The following is a 24,035-nucleotide window of genomic DNA, read 5'->3' as shown; positions in this document are numbered from 1 at the left end:
CGAAACGCGCATTTCCGTGGATATTAAATGGGTTTATCCCTGTAGGATATTCCGGAGTTTAAAATGCAGCGTGCTTCGGATGGGAGTAAACAAATTGAAATGCGATTTATGGGGCTCCGGTACTGGATCAACAGTTCCAGCATTTAATACATTTTGGCTTTTAAGCAGATTATGTGCTGCATCTGCGCTACGCGACCCGAAAAGTACCGCAGGTACCGCGGCCGGTGGGTTTGCCATGACTGCTCAGTTCTGGCATTGTGGCCGGGAAGGGATTACGGCTCTAAGCGCTTCGGATACAAAAGCGTTCCTCGCTAAATCGCGCTAATGACTTTTCCTGGGTGCGCGCAGAACCTTTATTTAAAGATAAATATTGGCGGCTACTTCGCCGTGGGTCTGTCGGGGGCGAACTTTGCCGGAGGGAGAGGTGGGCTGGGAGGTGGCGGCTCTCCTTCCTTCCTTCCTTGCTTCCTTCCTCCCTTCCCCGCCGTTCCGCCTGGCCGGTGCCTGTGGCTGGAGAGGGAGCAGTGGGGATTGACTTCTGTCCAGGCAGCAGTTCTGCCGCCTCGCCGGGATCACGTTGGGAAAGGTGACCTTGTGCCAGCTTGGCCTAATGCCCTCCATTATAAAAAAAAAAAAAAAAAAAAAAGAAAACAAGAAGAAGAAGAAGAAAAAAAAAAAAAAAGGGAAGGCAATCAATCCATTTATTATTCTTCCTAAAGCTTTCTCCTTTTTTTTTTTTTTTTTTTTTTTTTCTCCTTCCTTTTTAATGGATGTGTCTGAGCAGCTCTGGTGGCCTGGGGCTGGCCGGGAATGGCAGAGTTTGAGCCTCCCTGATGAATGGCGGGCATATGGAAAACACAGGGATAATGTGCGACTCGGCAGCGCTGGGATCGAAGCGGCGCTGAGCCCTTTTACGGCGCGGAGTCGCGGAAATGAGAAGAGATAAAATTCTATCAAAGATAATACCAGACGTATTTCACCCGGTTATGAGATTGCTTTATTGTGTACGTTACTAATGCAGTATTTTTTTACAGCTTTCTTGTGTGTGGTAGTCAGAGCGGGATTCATACCTTGGTGGGGTTTTGGGGGTTTAATTTGGTTGGGGTTTATTGCGTTCTGGTTGGCACTGAATGGATTTATGGGATGCTCCGTGCTGCTCTAATCCAACCCGTTCCGCGCTAAAACGGCAAAAAAAATGGGCAAGAGTTGCGAGCTGCTGATTTGGGGTAATAAATACCACGGCGAGCCAGAGCGATTAGAGCCATCTTTTATAAATGTCTTCACATCTCATTATGCAGATGAGCTCTGGCTACACGGCTCCAAGCCTTTGGTTCTCGTCAAATAAAATGTTCTTGGGTTTATTTCCCGGAATGCAAATGCTCTCTCCGCGTGCCGGAGTTGGGCAGAAACTTCGGCGGCTCTGCTGGATGGTGGAGAGCCGGGAGCCTGGTCTGGTTGATGAAATGTTTCTGCTGTTTAAAGTTTAGGGGAGAAGGAGAAAAAAAAAAAATACACACAACTGTGGATGTGATTAAAATATTATAACCTTATGATATTCTGAAGTGCATAAATTTTACATATCAGCTACAGAGGGAGTTTAGACATCCATTAAATGATATGACAGCTTGACTTATCTAAATGTGCATCATTTAACAATGTGTCAAAATTCTGCTTTATATAGACGACAGCAGTAAATAAGCTATCAGTCCTCTTGGCTGGAGCTTAATTCCTGGAGCTTGGACTGATAAACTGAACTGCATTCTTGTGGAGCAGCAGGGTAAACCTGGGGGGAGGCCAGGGTGTTTTTGGGGCTGTGATTGGGGGAGTTTCACCTCTGCAATGCTCTGGGTGCTCTGGGTTTTTATGGAGAGACTGGTGGGACATTCCAGTTTCCTCCAGCATCTCCAAGACCCAACACCTTCCTGCTGGAGGGTGGGATGGTGGCTGTGGTGACTGTGCCCAAGGGAAAGCAGGGGGAACCCAAGGAGGCTCTGGGTGCCCCCATCTCAGTCGGATTTTTGTCTTTCCAAGCTGAAATCTCCAGGTTTGTGGAATCACAGCCTGTGCCCGGGGCTGGCTGAGAAACCTTGTGAGGTTGGGAATGCAGTTTGTGCTTTCCAGTGGCTCCAGCTGCTCTGGGTGCAGTGGGGCGTGGGGAGCATTGGCTGCAGAATCATCTGGTTTGAACAATTAATCTGAATTTGGGCGCAGCGGCAGCGCCGGAGCCGGGGCCCGGCAGATGTCTGTCTCATGCTTGGCTTGGCTCTTGTCTGATGGCTGTGGGCTCCTCCTGGGAGCTTCCCAGAGACCAGAACTCTTCAGGTGGATTCTCTGCTGTCTCTGTGCCCTGTTGGTGGGGACACAAGTGGTGCTTCTGTCCTGCACCCAGGAGCTCGGTGTCCTTAGGGATGGAAATGCAGCTGCCCCAGGGAGGGGCAGATGAATGGGTCAGTGGAATGTAGCTGATGCTCCAGCATCAACAAGTTCAAATCTTGCTCTTGGGAGGACTCAGGTGTCTTGGAATGTCACTGTCATTCAGGTGGTGTCCCCTTCCTCTGTGACTCCACTGCAGCTCCTTCCTTGGGACAAGCTGAGGTGACAACCCATCCCACCCCCACCAAATACTGCATTAGTACCTGATATTTCTACTATTTCCAATTTATATAGGAAGGGAGGAGAGGATGGGCTGTGTTTCTGGTCCCACCTGCTCTGGGGTCAGTATTGAGCATCGCTGGAAAGTCAGGCTGTGAAGTTCCTGAAGTGAAATCTGATTTTTTTCTTTTCAAATTTTTTTTTTTTTCCCTGGCTGAATAATTGAGATGCTGCCAGACAAGAAGAGCTGCGGAAAATGAGAGTTTATCTTTAGCACCACAGTTCTCACTTTAGAAACTGGTGACCCCAATTCCAGCCTGGAGAGTGACTTCTTCCCTAATTAATAAATCCATTAATTAATTGTGTGCGTGCTGCAGCCCATTAGAGATGTACATGCTGGCCTCCTGATCCAGTTTAGTGGATTGTCTCTGTGGCCTTGGAAGCAGGGGGGAAAAAAGGGATTGTGACCATGAGGCAGCTAAGGGAAAGGGATGGAAATATAATTTGATTTTTGTGGTACTGCAGGGATGGGCACAAGCCCATCCTGGGTGATTCCAGCTTGCAGAGGGGTGTGGGGGCTGAGTGGAGGGCTCAGGGTACTGTGCCCACTGAAATGGGGGCAGCAGTGAGGGGTGGGGGTCGTGGGTGCCCCTTGTGGGATGGGCACAGCTCCTGAGCCACGGGTGGAGCAGAATGTTAAAGCCTTGGGCCATGTGAATTATTATTTATGACCAGATTAGGAAGCAGTGCACTCCCAGCCCGCCAGTCCTTGCTGAACTCCAAACCCTCAGCAGAGCCTGCAGAACTCATGCTGCATCTCCCTCCATATGCTGCCACAGGAGCTGCTCCCTTCAGTTAATTTTTCTTGCTGTCTGCAGAGACCTGGAATAAAAATACAGGCAAATTGTTGTGTGTGCTGGTCCCAGGGCTCCTGTTCTCTGCTGAATGGGAAGTTGGCTGTTGGGAAAAGAAGCATCTTTAAATGCAGGAGGCTTTGCTTGCCTGTGGGTTTTAGGGGCTCCAGGGGTCCCTCTGCTCCCCCATTTTCCATTTCTGGTTTTGCTGGCTGGAGGAAATCGCTGCTTTTGGGTTCCCAGAGGTGGCTGCATGTCCCAAGGGACAGCAGTGGTGCTTCTCCCCTCCTCCCTTGGGTGCTGGCGTCACATCCCTGGCTGCAGGAATTCCCACATCCCGAATTTCAGGGAATTGTCCTGGGAGCTGCCAACAAAACACAGCAAATTGAAATTACAGGGTGCTTGTTCACAGGGAGGGAAGGTGAGCAGCAGCATCCTGCTCCTCAGCATGCCATGAAATGGGATTTATTTAGGATTTGCAGGCCAGGAGTGTGAGGTCCCTCCACACCTGACCTCAAGACAGAACCCACAGTGCAGCTCCTGGTGTAGCACATTCCCTCAGGGATTGGAAAAGGCACATTAGAGACATCCATTCCCCCCCAAAAACCTGGGTGAAGTTTCTCAGAACATTTTGTACCATCCTGCTCCTATTACCGAAAGATGTAATTCCCCAACTTGGGAGATAATAAGCAGGTATTGACTTCTGCTGGGGTCATTATCAAGATTTATTCAGTCAATATGGCTCCTTGGGTCAATAAATCTTGAGGTTGATAAAGGAGGAATATATACTTGCAGACTTTATTAAAAAGTTTTCCCCTTTTGTAACACTTTTTCTTGTGTGTTGCAACAGGATCTGTGACTGAGGTTTTTTTAATTACCTTTTTTTTTTTTCTTTTGGTGGTGCACATTTTCCTGCAGCTTTTGGTCTGTCTTTCCAAGACAGCACAATTTGGGAAGCAGGATTTAGCCCTGTACTGACTCTGCTTTGCTGGAGATCCCTTTTAAGCCTCTCCTGGCTTGGCTCTGGTGCTGGGTGAAGATTTTGGGGGTAATATTCAATATTCCCACCATTAGTGGCTTTTTAAGCTGAGCTTTCCTGGATGCACCAACACCTCCTCCCAAAATGAATTTGTTGCCTTTTCTTCTTTAACACAGCCTCGCTGTTTAATTATTTTTTGGACTACTTCGTTGCAGCACTGTGTGATTTCCCCAAAGCTGCCCCAGCACCCCTGAGCTCTGACTTTGCTGTGCTTTAAACGAGCGTGGGGCCGATTTAATATTTAACTCTCGGCGTGTGCCTTTGCCAGCCAGTCCTCCTGCAACACAGATTCCCAAAAAAGTAAATAACGAATTTGAACCCTGGGTAAATATTCCTCTGGTGGGAGCTGTGCTGTGCGTCAGCTGCTCCGAGCACGCTGCTGTTGCCTTTGGTAACGCTCCCGTGGTTTTACACCAAAGTCAGGACCTCCAGCATCCTTTGTTTTCTTCCATTGGGATAACATAATAAAGTATTACCTGGTGCTGGCAGCAGAGCTTGTAATGTGTGCTGTAAGCTGGGGTGTTATTGCTCAGCCTGGCTGCAGAGGACATTTATTCCTTATTAATCACGCTGACAGGGAGAGCTGCACAAACATTGCTGCATCCCTGGGAGCTGGGTCAGCATCAATCCTCTTGTCCCCTCACTGTCTTGGTTGAGGGAGGAGCTGTGGGTTCTGTGGGGCACAGTTTGGGCTAAAAGCCCCCTGGGATGGGGTGAGTGGAGGATGGTGCCCTCCAGGAGAAAGGCTGGTGGGGACCCCCTGTAGCTGTCCCTTGGGATGGTGGGGCTAAACCCCATCCAGGGGAGGGTTAGGTTGGGTATCAGGGAAGGGTTAAATCCCCAGAGGGTGCTGGGGCACTGAGCAGGTTCCCTGGAGAGTGCCAGAGTTCCAGGAGTGTTTGCACAACACTCCCAGGGTGGGATTGCAGGTGTCTGTGCAGGTCTGTGCAGTCCCATGATCATTTTGGGTCCTTTCCAACTCAGGACACTCTGTGAGTCTGTGGGGTCTCTGGCCCTGAGTGGCTGCTGCTGCCACATTTGCTGTGCCAGGGTGGGATGGGATGGGATGGGATGGGATGGGATGGGATGGGATGGGATGGGATGGGATGGGATGGGATGGGATGGGATGGGATGGGATGGATGGGATGGAGAGCGATGCTGTGGCTGCGCTGCTCGGGTTCCCTTCCTCTGGCAGCAGAGATGGGCTGTGTATGTTGATGCCAACCACCCCAAGTGCTGCCAGCCCCATTCCTGGCAGAGCTGAGGCTGGCAGGTGCCCGGGCTGTGCCCTGGGAATGGCTCCAGCACGTGTCCAGCATCCCGGGCCGGGCTGCGCTCGGCACGCGTCTCCTGCCGCCGCGCTTCCCTTTCAAATAAAAGCAGCTAATTAACATTATTCTTTAATTATTGCCTTTATCAACAAGGGGTCTGGTTTATACCAGCAGGATAGTCGCTTTCCTTTCCACTACCCAAGCGAATGCTTCAATTCCTGTTGCTTTTGAAATGAATTTGATGTCATCTGCCCATTGTCACTTAATGGGGACACTTGGGTAATGACTGTGAGCTCCAGCCCTGTTAGCAGCACTGCGAGCGTGTAATTTAGCCCCTTAGGCAACAGTACTTTTGAAATCTCTGGATAGTTTTGAACTCTCTGTTCTTAATTAAATATGCAATTTTTCACGGTAACCAGGTTAATTCTTTTGTGTTGTGTTGTAATACTGTTAGGAATTTTCATAGTTCTTATTAAACATTATTCAGGCATTGTGAATTCCATAATTAAAAAAAATGAAAAGAACAAAGCTTGATTCACTTCTTTCTTTTCCCTGGTTAATTTATCAAATGAATTTTGCAAATTTTTCTTTTTCTCCCCAGACAGCGTGCCAAGTGTTTTAAAGGGGAAGGATTTAATTGCTCTGTAGGGATTGGTTGGTTATGAAGGATTTGGCTGTTTGATTAGTAAACCCTATTGGGAATGGTTTAATGCTCCATGATCTTAAAAATTGTCTGATTGTGAAGCTCTCCAAGGATGTTTCCTCTCTTCCTTATGTATGGCAAAGGCTTTGCACAAGTGTGATTATGAGATGGGGAGGAGGGAGCCGAGGTCGGAGCTGGGTGAGCTGGGCTGCCCTGGCCAGGAGGAGGAGGAGGAGGATGGTGAGGAAAACCTGCAGCTGTTCCTGTGGATCCCTGCAGATTGTGGGAATGGATCTCTGGATGGGCCAGGATGGGGCTGCTCCAGGCTGGATCCATCACTCAGCTCCTCCTCCAAGAGTCGCTGCCTGTTTTACCTTGTAATATAATGGAATTTCATGGAATAGTTGGTTTATTAAGAGGCAAAACCCTGCAGTGCTCTCTGTGCCTGAATCTCTCTGGTATCCCTGGGCACAGCCCTGTAGGGATGCAGGTGTGGCTGTGGATCCATGCAGGCTGGACATGCAGGAGCAGGGATGTGGGGATGCAGCTGCCAGGTACCCCAAACAGGGGCACCCCACCTGCTCTGCCTGTGGGAATGTCCACCAGGAGCCTTTATCCAGGCAAGCTTTAAAAAAAGGATAAAACCACTCAGTTTCTGCTGGTTTCTGGTCCTCTTTAGATCCAGAACTGATGGAGGTGATGTCTGTGCAGTGATATTGAGGCTGAAGGGACCCCAGTGTGCCAGGAAGGGCACAGTGCTCCAAAATCCCTGCTGGGAAAGAGCCTGGGCTTCCCTTCCAGAGTGTCCAGGAGCATCCCTGTGGGCACTACCAGTGCTGCTCTGTTTTGGTTTTAAAGCCCTTTTGGATTTAATATAAAGAGAAAAAAAGACAATATTTAGTGTTTTTAGCCATATGGTGCACCCTGGTGTTGTGGGGTGAGGGATGCTGGTTCCTCACTATTAAATAACAGCAGCAGCGTGGTGCTGGCACCCAGTGGGATTTTGGGGGGAGCAGGAGGGGTTCTGCCTCCTGCCTGGAGCATCCCTGGGAGCTGCAGCCCAGCCAGGATCGATTGTGGCCAGTCTGAGGGGGCTCCCCAGGGCTTATTTGGGCTTTAAGGAGAGGTCAGAGAGTCATTACACTTATAAATATATTACAATTTAAGAGAAGAGCTGTCATTATCTTTGAACTTGGTTGATGTGGCGCCAGTTTTTCCCCATTCTGATTCCAGCCAGGAGGATCAGCCAGGCTGGGGCAGCACCTGGAAAGCTTGGGGGAGGAAATAAAGGATTCAGCAGTGCTGGGCAGGGAGGCTTTGCCTCAAAAAGCTTTAGAATGTGTGCTTAAAACTGCTGCTTTCCCCCAAAACTTGGTGGAAGATGTTAGCTTGGGGTTTGGGGAACTGAGTGATGCTGTGGTGATGAAGCCAGCAGTGATTCTGGGTTGGAATCAGAGCTGGGGTTTCTCTGCATCATCATCTTTTGAGTGTTTTTGGGGAGGCAAAAGTCAGCAGCACATGAGTGCCCTGGTGTGGCCAGGTGGGAACTTTAGCAGCCCACAAAGAGAAATCCAAGATGCCACCAAGCAGTGGCATCACCCCATGGTGAGCATTGGCATGCACAGGGATGCTAATGGGGCTTAAAAATAAGGATTTAAATCAAAATAAATCCTGGTTATTTCCTGTTCCTCATGTCTGAGTGAGGCACTGAGCTGGGACACAAACCATTTGCTCTGATGGTGAGACAGGACTGGAACATTCACCAGCAGCACTGAGGAGATCCACTCCCCACAGGGCTGTGCTGAAGCCAGAAAGTCACTTAAAAACAAAGAAAATAAAAACGACAAAAAAAAAAAAAAATCCTGGACATTTGCAAGGAGAAGGAGAGCAGATGCCAGTAATGTATTCCCAGGCATGACACAGAGTGGCAGTGTGTCATGAACTGTGTCCCCAGGGACCCCTGGGTCTGTGATATTGGCTTTAACCCCCACCAGCCCCAGTCAGGGTATAAATTCATCAGCCTTACGGGCATTGCTCTTGCACTACTGAATAATTTACAGTTGCAGAGCCCAGCCAGGTTCAGGTCATCGGGGTTCATGGGTTAATAACAGGTTTGGTTTTTGTTGTCAGCATCTGCCTTGATAACATATGAAAGAATCCTATTCTGTTGATTAGATTTTGAAATGGATCAATTTTTAATCAGCAGAACATCTGACTCACTCAATAAGAGGAGCGTGGTGCAGACAGGACGAGGGGCTGGTTATTTACAGGATTGTTTGTTTTTACTGATACGCAAATCCTCGCTGGGGATGGAGCCTCCCCCCCCCTTCCCTCACCCTGGCTCCCCCAAAATAAATCTCTGGGATTATCCTGCAGCCTCGTGCCAGGTATTTGATCCATCTGCTGATTGGGTGGGAAATCCATGCTGCTGCTCAGGGCATGATGAAGCTTTGATTTAACTATCTTGTTATCAATTGAAAAGGTTTGTTTACAAAATCTTAGGGAATTTTACATTTTGGGGGTGTTTTATTCAGCTCTTCCTGAGCATTCTGTGTGGAGCTCCCCTTCTCAAGGATTACCAGGATGAGTTTGTGGGTGCTGGGAGAGCAGGGAACAAACCCTGGTGGGATGCAGGAATATCCTGGAGAAATTCCTGCCTGTGAGCAAAGGGAATAACTTTTGATTTTGTCATTCAAAACAGCTGGATCCCCATGGGAAGTTAAATGCTGAGTGGGAGACCTGGGCAGAATCTTTACTTATTCACTTTTTAAATTGTTTAGTTTTGATTCTTGGGCACAAAAAAAAAGCTAAAATTGACGTATTTCATTGCATGTTGATAATCTGCACTTATTTCTTTTTGTGAGGACATGCATGATGTGAGATTATTTATTTAATAATAAATTAGTGGGTTTTTAATGGAATCCACTGGGTCAGAATTTTGGCTTGAAGCCAGTCAAGTGGTTAACAACCACTATCACAGGACTCTCTGAAAATCAGATTCTGGTTTTTAATACCAGAATAGGTAAAAGTCTCATAAATGTAACTTTGGGAAGGGGGTCAGTGGTGTATGATGTTTCTGTGGGGGCTGGCAGGGGACTCTCTGTCACTGGCAAATATTGATAAAGAACTTATTGGGATGATAATTTGCATGGGTTTGCCCGGGCCCTTTTGGGATTTTACTTTTAAAACTTGTTCCTTCTGGCAGCCTTCTTAACCTGAATAAATATTCTCCCTTGAGTCACTTAAGATCATGGCTGGCGGTGAGGAATTGCTCCTGGTAGATTTTTTGGTTTTCTCTATTTCTTTCTTGAAAGTGTGACCTCTTCTTAAAAATTTCTGAATTTACAGATAGAGGTTTTTGTGTTGATTTGATGATTTAAGCATTGGGAGAAGCACACTGAGGTCTCTGGCTGGTGCTGGGGATGCTGGAGATGTAGGGATGGATTTCCTGATCCCTTTGGGTGCTTTTGATCACAACTGATGTTTCCTCTGGAGCTTTTCTCTGCTGTTATTACAACCCCATAATCCCAAGGGCTCATTCCCAGAACCTGGAAATAACTCTGCAGGTAATGGGTGTTTGCTCTCAGCAGACACAGGTGATGTATCAGCCTCTCCTAAGATCATTAGCACTGTGAGAAGGTTAAATATGCAGATTATATCATCCCTGGCAGGTTTATTTGCAGGAGAGCGATGGGTGTCACAAGTTCAGGACTTCCAAATTAAGTTTATTTTAGTGATGGAAAATGTGCTTCTTCTCTTGATCATCTGCTGGTTATTTTCTGACAAGAGTTGGAAGAAAAACAGCTTTGCAAAGAGTAGAGGGACTCCTGGGCTGGTTTTTATTAAATAATGAAAGCACTGATGGGGTTTAGTGCCTGATTTGGGCAGTGGGAGTTGCTCTGGGGATTTGCTCAGTTCTTGGCTCCTCTGGTAACTTATTAACTCCAAAAATTGTCCTTGTGTATAGCAGCTGAGTAAATGTATTGCTGATGGGTGCCTGGTTTTTGATGTCATTGCTCGGGACAGGAGTGACCCAAAAGAGCTCCAGAGCTGGGTCTGGGTGGGAGCAAAAGACACAGGAGGGGCTGGAAATGCTGCTCTGCTGCTTCCTTTGCACCTTGAGGGTGCAAGGGGGATGCTCCTTTGCAGGGTTTTCCCAGGGAAGTTTTTTCCATCCCTGGAAGTTTTCAAGACCAGATAATGCAGGGCTTGGAGCAACCTGGGGTAGTGGAAGGTTCCCGTGCTCATGGCAGGAGGACAAAATGCTCAAGGTCCCTAAAACCCAGTTTTTAATTCTATGATTCATTTTGGGTGTATGAATTTGTACCCCAGCCAGTCCCATGTCCAACCCCATGTGTCACTCCAAAGCTGCATGGATTTGTTCCAGAGTTACCAAGACCTGCAAACCATCTTCTCCTCTTTCCTCCTTGATTTTTTAAAGCCATTTAGCCAAGCATGATGCTGCAATAATTTTGGCCACCACAGGGTATTTGGGTTCATTAGGTCTCACTGTGGGGACCATACAAATTTCACTTTTGACAGCAGTGGTCTTCTCTGCCCATCCCTTCCCTTATTGAAGAATCACCTTCCCACTAGGATGCATAACCTGAGCCTGGAAGGGTTTCTGCATTTCAGTCTTTTTTTAGGCTAATAATTAAACCATAATGACAGAGCCCAGCATCTCTTTATTTAAGGAGCAGATGGAGTGTTCTGGATACTAGCATGGCCCTGGCTCCCACAGTGCCAGCAGCTCCTGGAGCTCAGGGTTGGGCTGAGCCCCCCAAGGACTGAATTATTGGGTGGGCAGTGGGTGGCAGTGCCCTGGGATGCCAAAATTGCAAAGGACATCAATAGGGAGGGCTGAGCTGAGATGTTTTTCCTGTCTCTCTCTCCTATTCCATGGCTGGATCCCAGAAGCTGCTTCAAAAAGCAATTTTGGGCTGTTGAGCTGGCACAGCTGGCACATCATGGGCTGAGATCTGCCTCCATCCCACCCCAAAAGCAATCCAAGGCTGCTGTGGTTACAGCCAGAGTGGGGCTTTTTTTGGTGACACATTTTCAGGGATAATCCCAGGCTGCCACTTCCAAAAGCTGGAAAAGAGCAGAGTGCAGGCTTTGGCTGCTGAGCTGCCCAGAGCCCCTTGTTCCCTCCTCACCATGGGATGGTTTCAGAGCCATCCTAGAGGGTCCCCAGCAAATCCCAGTCTTTCCCCATTTTGTGTCCACCCAGCATCTCCATCCAGCCATGGTGTGTGTACCTCCCACCCCGACTTCTCATTGAAACACTCTCTTTTTTAATTTTTAAATTTTTTTTCCTAAACAGCCACAATTGATAATTTAGCTCTGGATAAAGCAACCTTCCAGCTTTTTCTTTCTTAGAGGCCAAAACATTGATGTTGTGTGAAATGGGAGCTTTGAGGAGGCTTTGTATGGAACTTAGCTTCCTGAAAAATTTATTTACTGCGACTGTGATCCGCAGGAGCGAATTGATGTTTATCTATAGTAGTTCTTGCCAGAAAAAAAAATGCATAACTGCACTTTCTTGGGAAGCCTTGAAAGGCCTTTTAAATAAGTGTCTAATAGTAGGCTCTCAATAGCAAACAGCCAGCTTGATAGACAGTGTACAGTATATTATTAACTATAAGCAGGCTTAATCTTTTCCTCATGTTTTAGAGAATGCTTTATAACCTTGTGGCCAAAGAATTCATGATCACCAGGTATTTGAAGCTAAGCAAAAATTATACCAGCTGTAACTGCTGGGAGATCAATAGAGCTGGGAAAGGAGGGAGGCAGTGAGTTCCTGCAGCTGGAGCTGCTGTTCCCAGCCACTCCTGGCTGTCTCCGTGGGGTTTAGGTGGCACATGTGGCATGTGGAAGATTCCCTGGGGAGGGATGCTGGTGGGGAGGGTGTTGTTTGTTTGTTTTCTTCACAATTGTTGTGTGGGGTGGTTGCTTTGGGCAGCTCAGTGATGGAATTGAGCTGTGGGATCATGAAATGGGAAAGATCTCTAAAATCATTGAGTCCAGCATTAACCCAGCACTGCCATGTCCCCAGGGGACACACCTTTAGAGTGGTTCCAAGGGTGCTGATTCCACCCCTGCCCTGGGCAACCTATTCCAAAATCTGACCACTCTTCCAATGAAAGAATTTTCCTGAATATCCAATCTGAGCCTCCCCTGGCACAGCTGGAGGCTGTTCCCTCTTGTCCCTTGTTCTCTGGGAGCAAAGCCTGACCCCCCCCAGCTGCACCCTCCTGTCAGGGAGTTGGGAAAAGCCACAAGGTCCCTCCTGAGGCTCCTTTTTTGGCCCTTTTTAGTTGTGGTGCCCTCCTGTGTTCCTCAGCTCCTCCTGCCCATGCTGCTGGATCCTGGGAGCTCTGGCCAGGAGTGAGGGAATCAATAGATGGTTAAGGTGATAAGTGGCTTTGCTAAAAACCAATTTTGCAAGAGGAGTTTGCAAAGAGGTCAGCAGAGAGGATCTGCATCTGCACTGGCTGCAGCCCAGAGCTCGACCTGAATTAACCTGGGAACAAACCTGAGTGCTGCTCTCCTCTGGCTCTGTGAATCCATGAGCAGGGTGAGCCTGAGCAGTGTCTCCTTCCTCCAGGCACAGCATCTGGGGGAGGTGAATGTGCCTGAAGGCAACAGAAAATTAAACAAGCAGAGTTTGCTCAGCTGATAACTTCTCCTGGTCTGGGAGCAGGAGCTGTGCTGGAATTCTGGTGGCAGTATTTACATATGGATGAAGTGCTCCTGTAGAGCTCCTTCAATGTGGCTAGGCTGGCTTTTTTCTGATCTCCACCATGGCTGGATGCTGCTTCCAGCTCTATTTTCCATTGAACAGGCTCATTAATTGCACCCACTCTTAAGATCCCATTTTCAGGGTGCTTTTTGCTTTTGTCACCAGCTTGGTGACACTGCTGGGACTGTGCCACCTCCTGGCACCAAGCTCCTGACACCTCAACTCTGTGTTACTGTAAGAGGTGGATTAGGGAGGGATGAGCAGAAATAGGGAGGAACAGATCTTTGGGATGTTTCACCAAAGTGTTTCCAACCACCAGCAGCTCCTATGTGGATTTTCTGTGGGCAGATATTGGATTGTTTTTAGGCTTTCTGCCATTTATCAGGCTTGACTCATCTTTTCCCACCTGTAAAACCAGGAATATCCCCCAAACTCCAACCTCAAACCTTGGACACTGTGGCTGGTGGCAGAATGAGCCAGCACCAGCATCACCTCTCCCTTTGGGCAGCAATTCTTTATTTTCCCTGCTTTTCCCCATTTATCAGGTGGAATTCCCCCAGAAGGAGCATAGTGGGATGCTCATGCCTTGCAGCTGAGCTTTGCTTTCAGCCCATTATTTATCACTCCATCTCTTCCCTGCAGCACAGCCACCTCGGATGCTGTGGCTGAAACCACCTTGTTATTTTATCTTTTTTTTTAATCATCACGGGGAGGCTGTTTCTGGATGCTGATTGACGGAAACATCTTATCTCCTCTAGTCAAAGTGTCTCCTCTTTGCGTGGTAATGAAAGAGTTTGACACTTTGACACGAGTGTCAAACACTTTCCTGAAGATGCAAACAGTGCAGGCTTTGATCTAGGTGCAAACTGGTTTTATTACAACAAACAGATCCCCCCTTTCATCCAGAAAAGGAGATAAGGAGTTTCAATTGGTGCTAAGTAGCAGCTGCTCTTAAGGGTTTTAAAAATAAAAACAAGGGGAAAAAAATATAATAATGGAATAGTGGAGCTGTTATGTCATGTTATAAACTAGTCCTGGTGCTGTGCAGTGAAGTAAAGTGGGTGTAAAGCCAACAGTGGGAATGATAAATGGAGAGAATCCTCCTAAAATAAAACCACAGTAATTTCTTTTTTTGGGAGATGTTTGGATTTTTTTTCCCCCCAGTATTTCTATCTTCAGAAATGCCTTTTCTGGAGAAAATTCATTCTGCTGTTCATAAAAGCAATGGGGTTTTGTGAAAAAGAACCACTTCTGCCACTGGTTTGGGGTTTTTTTTAAGGAAGAGGGAGGCAGGCAGCCCTTTTGGGTGCTCTGGGGTTTGGTGTCTTCACTGGGATGGGGGGTCCTGTCCCATGGGCTCATCCAGGACAGCTCCAGTGGGACTGTGGTGGGATCTGCAGTGTTTCCCCACTTTCCTCCAATTTTCACCCCTAATTCATTATAGGTTGATATTTATTATTTTATCCCTTGGCCAAGCCTGGAGGTATTTTAATCCCTGGTGGGAGGCCTGGAGGGAGGAATCCCAAACACACCCACAGGCTGCCAAAATTCTCAGTCATGAGCTTTTCTTTTTCAGTAGATAACTTGAAGTAGAAATGGGTAAAATTCCTTCCTGGCATGGCTCTGCTGGCATTAGGCTGGACCATGCCTGGATTTGGCCCAAGTTTGTCTCATTAAATGCAGCAGCACCTTCTCTCTATTTTGGGCCTTGAGCTTGGGCACAAATGCCCTGTGAGCAGCTGAAGAGAATTGATGTGATGTATGGAAATTGTTGAGTTACAGCAAATCCTGAGGTTTATGTGTGGATTTTGCCTTCCTTCTCTCCTGTATGGACACGAGCTGGGAACTGCCTTCAGCCCCCTGGATTTGGGAGTTCTCCTTTTAACTGTTCTCTTAGGAATCTTTTCCCTTTGAACACCTTGGATTAGATGATTGTTGTAGGTCAATTCCAGCTGAGCCATTCCTTTCTCCCATGCCCTTTGTTGCCCCACTCCAGGCACAGCCTGGCACTGTGGGATGTCCCTTATGACCCCATGGGTCTATGTCCCCTCTCCTAAAGGGACTGGGAAGCTCATCCTGGGATCAGGGCTCTGGGGACAGTGTCATCCCACCCCATGCCTGGCTTGGATCTGTCCTGTCTCCATTGACTGTCACTGTGGAATTCCTTCCATGGAAGGAATGCCTGGAACTGGTGACCCCAGAGAGGAGTTGTCCCTGTCCCTGAGATGTCTCAGCCCAAATCCAGGGGGTGAGGAAACATTGGGACAATCACATGTGGGCAGCAGTGCTTAATTTAGTGCCTCCTTAATTAAACCAGCAATTCCTGCTCCTTGCCCTCCCTGGCTGCTCCACACCAAGGGGGCTGGAGTGCAATGAAATCCTCTGCAGGAGATGCTGGATTGGGAACTGACAGAGGATTTGGGGCTTAATTTTAGCCAGAACATGTGGCTCATTTTGAGATGCCTCTCAAGTCAAGTCGCGGTGACTTTGTTGTACTCGAGGAAAGGAAAAAAAAAAAACCAACCCCAAAACTGGAAAGGAGACGTGGTTTAGATGGAATCTCTCCACAGCCAGAGTTGGGGAATTTAAAAGGAAGGAGCTGTTCTGCATTGCCCAGCCTGTGCCAGAGATTAAAACTCACATTTCATTTTTATACACTGTGGTTAATCCAATAATGATTCCGTGTTCCGAACGGCAATAATATCTTTCAGCATAGTTAATCAGAAGAGACTTAATGCTGTCACTATTTATTAACCTTTGTTGAAAAGCAAGAAGTTTTCCTACTAATCTGTGATTGTTGCTCTTGTCAGGCTCTGTCAAGTGCAAACCAGATTTGGCATTTGTTCTGGGGAGGATGCTGCTGCCTTTCCTGCTGGCTGCTGCATCCCGCCCTGCACAGGGAGGGACCTGGTCCCCTCTGCTGCCTGGGGATGCTCTGGGTGCTGGAAGCTTTAGATCCAGCCAGGTTGCTCCCCTCTTTCTCTCTCTCTGCAGCTCCCACATGGTTTTCAGCCTCCACCCACACAGATCCTGGTGTGTTTGGGGTGTAAAGGCAGCTTGTTCCCTCCTCTGAGTTATTGTTTTGCTGCCTGGGATATATTCCTGCCTTCAGCTTCCCCAGCTTGGGGATGTTTGGGTTAAGGAAGCAGCTGAACCCTGCCTCAGGGTTATATTTTGTCTGCCTGAGCCATTTTTTACATCCAGGACACCCTGTCCCAGGGCTGTTGGAGCTCAGTGTGGGGAGATGTTCTCCTGGCCAGGTGGCACTGGAGCAGTGACCTCGGTCTCTGATGCTTTGTAGGGGTTAAGTGACTTCCAGCATCTTCCCAAAATCTCTGGGAATTCCCCACCCACTGTGTCCATCCATGCTGGGGGGAATAAACTGTTGCTGGGCAGACCAAGGGGTTAAGGGGCATTTTTTGAGGATTCTGTGGCAGGAGCTGAGCTCAGGCAGTGGAGGTGACTTGCACACATCCAAAAATGCATCCTGGTGTGCTGCTAATCCCTGGCAGAGGCAGGTGGGAATCAGAGCCATGGGCTGGCCTTTCACAGGAACTGAGGGGGTTTTGGGGAGTGTGAGGTGTTTGGAGCTCTGTGCTGATAAAAGGTCACTGCATGAAGGAATCTCAGCTTTCCATGTCCTCCTGTTTGGCTCCTGTTGTGGGGAGGCCAGAGCTGGAATTGGCTTGTGGGAGCACCTGGGATTAATGAGGCAGCTTGGTGCCGTGCAGGAATCGATGCTTCCTGCATTAATTGCCCTGTGTTCCAGCTTCAGCTTTTTATTCTGAGTTATGGAGTTACAGGGAGAGATGTCTCTCTTCAGCACAGCCCTGCATCCCACAGGAAAGGCTCCTTATCCCAACAGCCATCCTGGCACAGTGTGGTTGGCACATCCTCGGGGAGGGAAAACCAAAATAAACCCCAAAAAAACCAAAATAAACCCCAAAAAATCAAAATAAACCCCAGTTCTCTGCTTCCCTCCCTTGTAATCAGCCAAATGAAAATATGGATGCTGATGGTCAGGCTGGAGTGGAAAAGCCACCAGCAGCCACCTGTGAGTCCAGCTCTGGGAGATGATGGAGGGATGGATGGGCAGGAGAGGTCAGCTCTCCAAAAAAGGCTGATGTCTCCTTGCAAGTGGGTTTGCAGCAGCTTTCACATTTATTCATGCATTAATTGCCATTTAATTGCACATTATTTTTATTTACTTGCAATTATTTCTGATTTCTGTAACTGAGCATTCATGTGGATGGAGAGTAAAGTCTCCCAGCCCCTTGGGGCTTTGGGAGCTGCTCTGGAATTGCAGTTGTTGCTGGTATTTCTTATTTTTAGGGTAGACTAACATCCAGCACTATTCTGATCCTCTTGATCACTCCAACAGGTGCAGTTATTTTACATACAGCCCCAAACAATCCCACTTTGTTGATATCATTGAAGCCTAAACATGGTATTTGTATTTTTAGCAAATAGTTCATTCTGGTATTGATTTACGTGTAATGTGGTCCTTGCATGAATAACTACCATAAATCTGGAAGCATTTATTAACCCAAATAGCTGCAAACTCAGTCAAATCCTGTGTGTGTTGGACACAATTACAGAGCTGAAACTGCAAAGTTAAAGAGCAAAACATAAACTTTATTTTTCCGTGACCAAACTGGAATTTCTGCCAGCTGGCCCATTGATCCCTGATAAGAGGTAAGGGTTAAGATAACTTGGCAAAATGAAAAAGTAGGGAATAAATAGCAATAAATGGGATTTCTGATGTGGCCTGTCGATATATGGGATGGTGCCTGGCTCTGCCTTCCCTGCCTGGCCAGAGAAATTAACTTTTGAACTGAGAGGCTCCAATCTTTTCCTCCTGACTCCATCCCTTGTGCTGATGGGCAGCAGGGACAGGCACTTGCTTGTCATCCAATTGATACTGAGGCCAGCAAAGCTGGGCTTTGTGAAGCCAGGGCTTACAGAAATAGTGTAAATCTTGTTTGGTGTTTGTGAAACAGGATCATATTAAAAAAGCCTCTGAGCCCTCACTGGAGCCGTGTGCCAGACGTAGAGGGCTGGAGTTCGGAGGGCTGGAGGGTTTCTGGTTCTAAATTTAGCCATTTAAAAGAAGATTATGGACTATGCACTTGGGACTTTTAAAAAGGCTTTCACAATAACTCTTGAAAGCCTGATGCCTTTAATCCTAAACTTTAATTTAAAATAAAGAAATCTTTTCAACTGGCCTCTCTCCCCTCCTCCATCCCGCTCTTCCAGGCTCAGGTTCTTCCCAGTTTGCTTAACGGAGCAAAGATGTGCTCAGCTCCTTTAATTTCTTATGAAGATATTTATTTTTTAATAGAAAGAAAAATCAAGTCAACACTCAAGAGTATACACAGCAGTTTACCACGATAGGAGGAATTAATCAGTCTAAAAAGTTCAAAATGTACAAAGAGGGAAGAAAAAAAAAAACAACAAAAAAAAAAACACCCCGACTGATCAAACACGAGGCTCTTCTCTGAGATGTGGAGATAAAAGCCTTTTCCTCCGCCAGCTCCTCCACTATTGGCAGCCAGTGGGATCAAGATTTTTTTTTTTTTTTTTTGTTATGGAAAGCTCAAGATAATTAATGTTGTTGAAAGAGGACCGTTGGGTTGGCGTCTCGCAGGCTGGCCCCCAGTCTGGCATCTCGGGAAGCAGCAGCGAGCCAGGGAGGGGGAGATGTCCCCCACTGAGGGAGCTGCCAATTTAACAGAGCAATAAATAATATCGAGAGATTAAAAAGAACGTTTAAAAGGGGTTGTTGCTGTGGAGCCTCTTCCCTGTCTGACAGGGTGGTAGATCCGGAGTGTCCTGGTGCATTTCAGGCTATAGGATAATGCAACATAGTTCCTCCTGCAATGGAGAAGCAAAAAAAAGGAGTTTTATTTAAAGCAACAGAACATTATATAGGGCAGTATGTGCAAAACAGAATAGAAAAGATTCCTTGGTCCAAGAAGGCAGCATTTTTTTTGAAAGACACTTTCTGCAAAATATCACAAGATGTTCACATGGCTCTCACACACCCTGCAGGTGCACAATCATTGTTATAATTTCTTATGGGCTGAGAAAGGCAAAGCAGCAAAGCTGCTTTTTCCCTGGTCCCCAGCAGCATCCAACAACAGCATCCTGGTGCTGTGACTCCTCTGGAAGCTCCTGCAGGGCTGGATCCCCGTGTCCTGTTACAGGCTGGTGTTGGGTGTGCCTGCCCCAGGATCAATAGCTGAATGGTGACCCAGGCTGAGTGAGCAGCTCCTCTGTCACTGTCCTGACAGCTCCAGATCCAGATGGGAGCAGCTCGTACATCAAGTGCTCTTTGAAAAGCAGGATGAATTAATTACTGCCATTAATGACCAGGGAGAGACTTTAGGGAGCTTCAGCTGGTGGTTCTGGAGGTTTGAGCAGGGAGACAAGCTGAGTAGGTGGCACCTTATGGTGCTTCAGTGTTGGGGTTTCTGCTCTAAGTCCAGGGTGATGTGGTCCATGATCTCCACCCATGGGAAACCAACACAGGTTTATAGCATTGGATGAGTCCCTGCAGATCTGGCAGAGGAAATTCCTAACAATGAGGACATTTAGAGATATTTTTCCCTGATCCTTTGGTCCTGCATCCCCAGACCTCCCTCCAACATCCCTGATTGAGTATCCTCATGGGATGGTGAACCCATGTGTTCCTCATCTTCACGAGTGCAGCCAGAATCTGTAGGATGTGAAGGGTCCCCACAGATCTGCCAGGAATGAACCTGGGGAAAACATATCAAAATTCCCTCATTCCTAATGAATGGAATCCCTGAATCTCCATCTGCACCCTTCCTCCAAGTGTCCTCATGGAATGATGCATCCATGGGCCTTGATCCCCAAATATCTCAAATGCACCAGGGCTGCATCAACATCATTACAACACTGTGGTCACAGCTGGATTTGCCCCATCCAGGTGTTTGCTTAAGATTGTGTTAATTATGATGATTTTTTAATTGCTTTGAGGGTCTTTTTGCTCTTTCCCAGCCCCTTTTGAAGGAGCTGAGATGGCACAGCTGATCATTCCATCCTCCTCCACCTTTCCTATCCCAGTTATTTATTATGCAGCATCACCAGGATTGCTCTCAGACAAGACTTGTCAGCTATAAAAGACACTGGCAAATTTTATTAGTTGACAGAAGGGTGGTGGGTTTTTTTTTTTTTTCCCTCCTGAAAATATTAAAAAGTCATTTTAGTTTAGAAACCTAATTTTAATTTAGTTAGATTTTAATTTAATTTCATTTTTAAATTCATTTTCCGGCAGAACTCAATTTTTCAAGCGTAATTTGATGCCGTCAGTGGCCATAATGTTTAATGTCCTCCCTATAAATTGCCAGTATGGCTTTGAGATGATTTACAGGATTCAGGGGGGATAAAGCCATCTCCTGTCCCTGCATGTGGGAGAGGCTGGAGGGAAAATGCTTTTATTGTGGCAGCTGCAGCATCCAGGGTGTTACCTACAGAAAAATTGGGAAAATCTCAGTTTTCCTCTCTGCTCAGCACTGCTTGGGGATGGATTGGAAGAGAGATGAAGAGTTTGGGATGGTGACATTACCCCCCAAATCCACCTGCTTTCCCAAAAATGAGCGGAACCATTTCTAGACATGGATGGAGGGAACTGGGAGGTTGAAATCAGGGCAGACCCTTGGAAAATGCAGCATAATTGAGTGAAATTCCCTCCCAATTTCATTCCTCGGAGCGTTGCATTTAATTACTGGATTAGAGAAGTCTTCAGACCATGTATTGAACATTATAAATGGGGATGAGATGATTCTGGGAACGGCTTAATGAAGCAGGGGAGATGGGTGAGGATGTCTGCATGCACCTTTGGGTCAGGGCCAGGTGGATTTGGCAGAGGAGGAGAAACCCTTTGGTGCTTCAGGGCCATGGGGAGGGTTTGATTTTCCCTCTTGGTTTTGGCTCCTGTGTGGCAGCAGTTGGAAATTTTTGCCTGGTGGAATTTGTCTTCATTTTTTGGTGGTGAAGGGGCCGAGCTGTGTGTTCACAGATGGGGGGGAGCCCTGCAGGGCTGAAGCTTGTGCTCCATATCCATTGGATGGATCCAACATTGGATTCCTTTGGTTAATTTTAACTCAGTAGCTGGTGATGTGTTTTAAGAGACTCTTCAAAAATTTTAATGGAAATGGGTGGGAGAAAAGCACCTTAAATGATTATCCTTGATGGGGAGAGAGGGGATGTGAGCACAATCATTAGATGAGACACTGGAGAATCCCAATGGAGCTGTTTGCCACACCCTGGGCTGTGCCACCATCAGCTTCTCCCAGTGTCCCCACACTGATTTTGGGCTCCTGCCTGGTCCTGGCTCCCTCCACAGAGAGGAACACCTCCCCCATGTCCCATGCCAAAGCTGCTGTGCCAGTCCCAAAGGTGAAATCCCAGTGCCCTGCTGAGCTGCCAGTCCCTCCCAGTCTCTCCCAGTCCCTCCCAGTCTCTCCCAGTCTCTCCCAGTCCCTCCCAGCGAGATGCCATCAGCACCAGGCGTCCCCAGGGTTGTCATGGTTACTGACACATGGGACCCCAGGGACCTGGCTGGGAATTAATGGCAGCCTGGGATAAAGGATTCCTGTCTGGGCCGAGTTGATGGATTGCATTGATGTGCCATTTGTCATAGCGTAATTGTTCTGGCAAATGTAATACCCACTCGTATAAACATTGTGCTGCTTTGCTAATAAAACTGAAAATAGGAAGAGAAAGGATGATGCAGTGTTATGGGCAGGCAAAGAGACACTGCTTCTGCTCCTTGCCAGCACTGGGGGCTTCTGCTGGACACCTGCCCCAGCCTGGCCTCTCCATCCATGGAAAATGGGCAAAGTGACTGGGAGATCCTCGTGGGATGGGGGTTTGGTATTGTTTTTCCCATCACTGCTTTGTTTTGGGGGTCAGATATGTTCTTCACCCCCAGATGCTGAAGGGTGCTGAGCTCATCCCTCCCCAGGTGAGAGGTAAGTGGAGCTCAGTTTTGGTATCTGAGGGGCTGCTTTCACCTTGAGGGGATTTATAAATGGAGAGTTTATGGCACAGTGGGCACCTGTCCCCAAATGCCACCCCCTGCCCTTGCAGGAGCACCGGGGGCACTGACACTGACACTGCCAGGAGCAGCCAGAGCCCAAAACCCCAGGTAATTTTGCTTTCTGATTAATCAGCCCCTGGATTAGGAGCCCAGCAGGGCTATCAGCTGGAGATGAATTTCTCATCCTCCTGTGAGCAGTTCCTGGTGCTGGAGCCGATGGAGAGGGGCTGGAAAGCCCCTCCAGCCACCTCTGCTCCTCACCCAGGACCCTCATCAGTGTGAGCATCATCATCCCTGCACTCACAGCTCTGCTGGCACTCAGGTCATGACTCTGTGCCCATGTTTTGGAGTTCAGGACCATCTCCCCCATCTTCTTCCATTTTTCTGCCATGAAAAGCAATGAGGAGGAAGAATAACCCCCTTTGTTGCAGCTCCACAACCCTCTTCTAAATCCTGAGGTAGTTCAGAAGCATTGTGCTTTACACACTCATCTCTCCAAATGTTTTGGAAGTTTCTGGTTGACCTGATTTATAGGAAAAAAAAAAAAAAAAAAAAGATAAACACCCTTTCTGTGTTTGCAGTCATATGTAATTTTTATCTCTTGACCTTTAAACGTAAGCAGCAGTAAAATGAAGAACTATGGCAGTCATTTAACACCCTGCCTGTACTAACTGGTTTCTGCCTGTGAGCCGTGGTTTTAAATTGGCTAATGCAGAATACTTGCAGAGCTAATAATAATTCAGATTACTTCTGTCAGCTATTCCGGTTTCATGGGTAATTTAGTAGTTGAATAAATTTTTAAAAAAATTCATTCGTTCCCATGCACTGTTATGAATCAGTAGATGGTTTACCATTGGCAGCAGTAACTGTAAGAAGATTTAAATTGCTACTGAAAAGGATTTGAGTGAAGGTAATGTTTTATAATGTTCTAAGCCATATGCACTACTTTCAGGCCTCATCAGTTTTACATTGATTCCTAGTGAAGTGTTTAATTGCATCATGAATGCAATATAATTCAGTTCTTTTTGCTAATATGGTATATATCTCAAAGTGATATACAGCACTGACAGTGAAGACTCAGGGTTTTCTTAGGGGTTTTAGAAGATGCCTCAGTGTGTGTTTGCACGCGTGTGTGCACATCTGTGCGTGCCTTGGAAACCTCAGGGCTCTTGGTTGGGTGCTCAGTGCTGAGAGCTGCCAGCTGTGTGGCCATCAGCAGGTAGGGATTTCCAGATTTAAATATATTGACCTCATCTAAAAATAAATCTAGAAATGTAGAAGATGCATGTTGAAAGTTCAGCTCTTGCAGCCTGGCTGCTCTGATGTTGGCTGGTGCTCCTTGGGCAGCTCAGCTCCAGCCCTGGCACTGTTTTGGTTTTTCCAGGGAGGTGGAATCCCTGTCAGAGGCACAGGTGTGGTGCTGTCAGAGCCTTGTGGGCAGTGGATTAAAATAATCCACAATTTAATGTTGATGTGAAGACAATTTGACAATTTTCCCATGGGACAATGCCAGCTCTGGGCTCCAGCAGGGTGAGCATCCCCCATCCCTGCCATAACCCTGATCTACCTACCTGCATCCTGCTCAGTTTTAATTCCCAAATTTCCATGGCTCTGTGATTCAAGGAACACCCAGTGCTACCAGGGAAGTGTCCCTGGGGCTGTCCTGCTGCTTTTCCCTTTGGCAATCTTGTATTTTAGATGGAGTTACTCGTTAGGGGTGCAGCATCCTTTAGTTTGGTTTGCCATCAGGAGCAGGGAATCCCTGCCCTCAGCAGACAGCTCAGCTTGGCCCCAGGGGGCTGGGGGAGGTTGGTGAGAGCAGGATCC

The 24,035-nt window shown here is 47.4% G+C and overlaps 1 protein-coding gene across 6 annotated transcripts in view; it reads left to right on the top strand.

The window, feature by feature from the left end:
- CUX2 (cut like homeobox 2) overlaps positions 1-24,035 on the top strand; it is a 59,023-nt gene that overhangs the window by 697 nt on the left and 34,291 nt on the right. The window lies entirely within an intron of this gene.

Source organism: Erithacus rubecula (genome assembly GCF_903797595.1).
Source record: "Erithacus rubecula genome assembly, chromosome: 19".
Taxonomy (NCBI): Eukaryota; Metazoa; Chordata; class Aves; order Passeriformes; family Muscicapidae; genus Erithacus; species Erithacus rubecula.
Note: the sequence above shows the minus strand (reverse complement) of the source record. Positions and strands in the feature narration are given on the sequence as shown.